The sequence below is a fragment of the Panthera onca genome, chromosome D1 (assembly GCF_046562875.1).
Source record: "Panthera onca isolate mPanOnc1 chromosome D1, mPanOnc1 haplotype 2, whole genome shotgun sequence".
Classification (NCBI taxonomy): domain Eukaryota; kingdom Metazoa; phylum Chordata; class Mammalia; order Carnivora; family Felidae; genus Panthera; species Panthera onca.
In genome coordinates this window covers 27,990,967-27,995,769 of record NC_138348.1, presented here as the reverse complement: position 1 = coordinate 27,995,769, position 4,803 = coordinate 27,990,967, and the positions used below count along the sequence as shown (strand labels likewise).

Sequence of the window (4,803 nt, the reverse complement as noted above, 5' to 3'; positions counted from 1 at the left end):
AGACACTCATCTGGGTTTTCTTTAATTTTGCAAAATAAAAAGTTGGAAAAAATAATTCAGTAAGGGGGGGGGGGGGGGGAAGAAAAGTATTAGAGGAAGAATTTCGCCAGGAAGACAGCTATTGGGTTTCCCTGTGTTGACATTTATTTATTTATTTTATCATGGTAAAAGACACATAACATTAAATTTACCACCTCAACCATTTTTTTAAAAAAGATTTAATTGTTTTTCTTCCAGCTGACCATGGGGTTGCTGCATGCACTAAAGGACACAACCAACAGAATTGGTTTCTTTTGCAAGATTGAAATCCTGGTAGGTCCAGAAACTGATGCCCAATTCCATTTCACTGGTATCAAAAAATATTACAAGTCTTATACTCTCACAGGGAGAATGAATTGTGTACTAGTCACATACAGAGGTATTGCTTTGATTGTCATATACTTCAAGTTAAGGTCTAAAACAACACCAGCTGTGAAAGCAACACAAATGGATTTTAAAGTGTACCTTATCTTCTAAGTTCCCATGCCTGGAGGAACTAATGTCAACTCGTCATGTGATCCTCAATTTGTACAATAAATTATGAACCTGGAAAACAACAACAACAACAACAATAACAACAGATTTTATTTTAAGTAATCTTTATACCCAGTGCAGGCCTCCAATGCACAACCTCGAGATCAAGAGTCACACGCTCCACCAACTGAGCCAGCCAAGCACCCCCACCTCAACACCAAAGTGTTCAATTCAGTAATGTCAAATATATTCACTTTGTTGTGCAACCGATCTTTCCTACAACTTTTCGTCTTGCAAAACTGAAACTTCATACCCACTAAACCCTAATTTCTCCCTTCCTTTTTCCCCAGCCTTTGACAACCATGTTTCTACTTATTGCTGCTAGATTTTGAGTACCTTAAGTACCTCTCATAAGTGGAATCATACAATATTTGTTCTTTCGTGGCTGTCTTATTTCACTTGGTATAATGTCCTTGGCATTGTGGTATATAATAGGATTTCCTTTCTTCTTTTTAAAGCTGCATAATATTCTATGTATGCATCACATTTTCTTTATCCATTTATCCATTGATGGACATTTGGGTTGCTTTCACCTCTTGGTTACTATGAATAATGCTGCAGTAAATGTGAGGGTGCAAGTATCTCTTTGAGATCCTGCTTTTAATTCTTTTAAATTCCCAGAAGTGGGATTGCTGGATCATATGGTAATTCTATTTTTAATTTTTTGAGGAATCTCCATACTGTTTTCCATAATGGCTACACCATTTTACACTCCCATCAATAGTACACAAGCGTTCCAATTTCCCCACATTCTCACCAACACCTGTTATTTTTTATTATTTTGATAGTGGCCATATCTCATTGTGATGCTGATTTGCGTGACTCTTATGATTAGCAATGTTAAATATTTTTTCATATATTTGTTGGCCATTTGTATATCTTCTTTGGAAAAATGTCTATTCAAGTCCTTTGCCCATTTTTAGTTTCAATTTTTTTTAAGCTTACTTATTTATTTTGAGAGAGAGAGAGTACACACAAGAAGGGGGAGGGACAGAGAGAGAGAGAGAGAGAGAGAGAGGAGGGAGAGAGAATCTAAAGAAGCTCTGTGCTATTAGTACAGAGCCAAAGATGTGGGACTTGATCTCATGAACTGAGATCATGACCTGAGCCAAAATCAAGAGTGTTTGGAGGCTTAACCAACTGAGCCACCCAGGTTCCCTCCTTTGCCTATTTTTTTGGATTATCTGTTTTTATTGTTGTTGAGTTGTAAGAGTTCCTTATATATATTTGATTTGCAAATATTTTCTCCCTTCTTATATAGGTTGATTTTTCACTCTGTTTATTGTTTCCTTTGATGCACAGAAGTTGTACAGTTTGATGTAGTCTCATTTAGGTATATTTGCTTTGTTGCCTGTGCTTTGGTGTCATATCCAAGAAATCATTGCCAAATCCAACGTCCTGAAGTTTTTCTCCTATGTTTTTTTCCAAGAAGATTTATGTTTCAGGTCTTACATTTAGGTCTTAATTTTGAGTTAACTTTTGCATATGGTGTCCGTATAGGATTCAACTTCATTATCTTGCATATGGACGTCCAGATAGCTATTGGCTTTTAAACTTCTTTTTACTGAATGGTTGACAACAATATTATTATAGTATCATAATATATGGATTACTGAGAGCATGAGAGTGGTCTTTTCTTTTTTGGTTTTTCAATTTAACTTGATTAAAAAAGTTACCCCAGCTTGATTTTATTTTATTTTATTTTTTTTAATAAGTTATGTATTTTTTTCAATTTTTTTTAACGTTTATTTATTTGTGAGACAGAGAGAGACAGAGCATGAATGGGGGAGGGTCAGACAGAGAGGGAGACACAGAATCCGAAATGGGCTCCAGGCTCTGAGCGGTCAGCACAGAGCCCCACGCGGGGCTCGAACTCACGGACCGCGAGATCATGACCTGAGCTTAAGTCAGAGGCTTAACCGACTGCGCCACCCAGGCGCCCCACCCCAGCTTGATTTTATAAAAGGAATGTGTGAATTTTCTCTGAAATAGATTTGAATATATAAATAAGTACATTCTTATACATCTTAAAAAGGTGAAAGAGGAAAAAGTCTGAGCAACTCTAATAATAGTACTAATAGAACTAACAGTACTCAGTAAATGCTAATATAGAAAAGTCAGTTGGCTAGAAAGAACAATAACAATAGGAAGAATGTAATTTGCTAGTTAATTTGCTTTCCAAAACTTACACTGTATTAAGAGGGCTTTGCTTAGAAAAGCAACATTAAAAGCAAACTCATATGCTAAGTGTTTCTCTGGAAAAAAACAGATGAATGTCTTAGGTAATATGATAGTGGAAGAGGAGACAAAACAAGAGGCAATTGGATTAATTTAATTAGTGTCCTGTTGAATTTAAGAATATAGTGTGCTGCACATGCACAGACATAGATCAGTAGCAGATTTAGGGAAGCACTATTAGACTGCACCTGTTGGAGTCCTCAGTGAATCCAGTCCTTGTGTAAGGCTTCCAGTTGGAGCTGGCAGTTGTTGTAGGGATTAAATTATTTAAAGCCTTCAGCTGGCTAGTGTAGGCAAGCAGTAGCTTAGAAAACACTTAATCTATTTTTTAAAATCTGTTCCTAAGTTTGCTTTGCTCAGGCTGTAAGACTACATGCACCACCCACCTGCCACATTCTGGAATCTTTTTGTGAGAGAGGGTAAATTTATCCAAGAGAAAGAATGATCTGTAAGGAATATCTATATTTTAATACACTATGCTTATTTTGAGCATAATTTATTTGTAATAAATATTTTGCTAAGCAACTAAAAAGCTATTGTTTAAACTTATGTTCAAAAGGGAATTACCAAATGACTTATTTCAACAGCAATCTTTTAAAGCTCCATTTTTAATTATAGTTAGAGGGGCTTTTGGTACCAATGTATTGGTCCTTTCAACAGGATCGTTTTTAAAAGGCAGCTCCATGTATATTAAGTAATATGGCAGCCCATTGCGATATATTTAATTTTGTTTAGAAAACTAGCATTACTTAATAACTGCACAGTGCCTTGAAGTGACCTAACAAGGAGTTTGGATAAAACCTTCCAGATAATTCTGAGGCAGAGGATTTACCAGGCAAACTATATGTAATTAATCATTACCTAGAGGCCCCGTGTATTTTTTTCTCTGTATTTTTTTTTCCAGAGATTTTTTTCTCAGGTTTCTCTCATGAAACCTACAAGTATCTTCTTTCCTACTATTTTCTATAAAAATAGAAATTTTTATTCTAGTTGGGGTCTCTATAATTTGCTAAAGGCATGATAGATTAGATTAATACATGTCCAAAACAAAGAACTATGTTTCTGACATCATTCACTTGTCTGAAGTTCTTTCTTGGCTGCCTCTATAATAACTAAACTGTTGGGGCACCTGGGTGGTTCAGTTGTTGAGTGTCAGACTTCAGCTCAGGTCATGATCTTGCGGCCATGATCTTGGGTTTGAGCCCCGCATCGGGGTCTGTGCTGACAGGTCAGAGCCTGGAGCCTGCTTCGGATTCTGTGTCTGCCCCTCCCCTGCTCACACTCTGTCTCTCTGTCAAAAATAAGTAAACATTAAAATAATAAAACTGTTATTTTTCCAAATTGCTAGACATGGAACTATGGTGGACAGATGCTCTTTTTTTTTTTTTTTTTTTTAGTTTATTTATCTATTTTTGAGAGAGAGAGGGAGAGCATTTGGGAGGGGCAAAGAGAAAGGGAGAGAGAGAATCCCAAGCCGACTCTGCACTGGCTACATGGAGCCTGACCCCACGAATCATGACACAGTGGAAATCAAGAGTTGGACGCTCAACCGACTGAGCCACCTAGGCACCCCTGTGGACATATACTTTTATCTGCCTGAATTTTGTGTATAGAATTTTTGAAACAAACACCACCCAATGAAATAGCAATAAAGTATTGAATGTAAAAGTCTCAAGTTTTCAGATTACAGGTCTTGAGATCTCTTACTTGTGAAGCTAACACATTTCATCAACTTCTTCCTTTTCTTCTTTAGAACTTTTCATTACTTTATTTTTAGAAGCTTATTTTGGGCATGAATAAGATGAAAGCAAAAATTTAGATATGTGGCAGAGGAAGAAAATCCATTTAGGACAATCTGCCTCTTAAACAGAGAAAATAAATAAAGCTATTCTAGTGCAATTTCTTACTTGGCTGCAAGCATGACCCTTAAAGAAGAGTGGAATGTGATTTCATGCTCAATGGTGCCAGACTTTGGAGAGTCAACTTGGGCCA

At 36.5% G+C, this 4,803-nt stretch overlaps 1 pseudogene; it reads left to right on the top strand.

The window, feature by feature from the left end:
- The first annotated feature begins 243 nt into the window (after nucleotides 1–243).
- On the top strand, nucleotides 244–556 carry LOC132661609 (ATP synthase F(0) complex subunit k, mitochondrial pseudogene; annotated as a pseudogene).
- The last annotated feature ends 4,247 nt before the right edge of the window (nucleotides 557–4,803 follow it).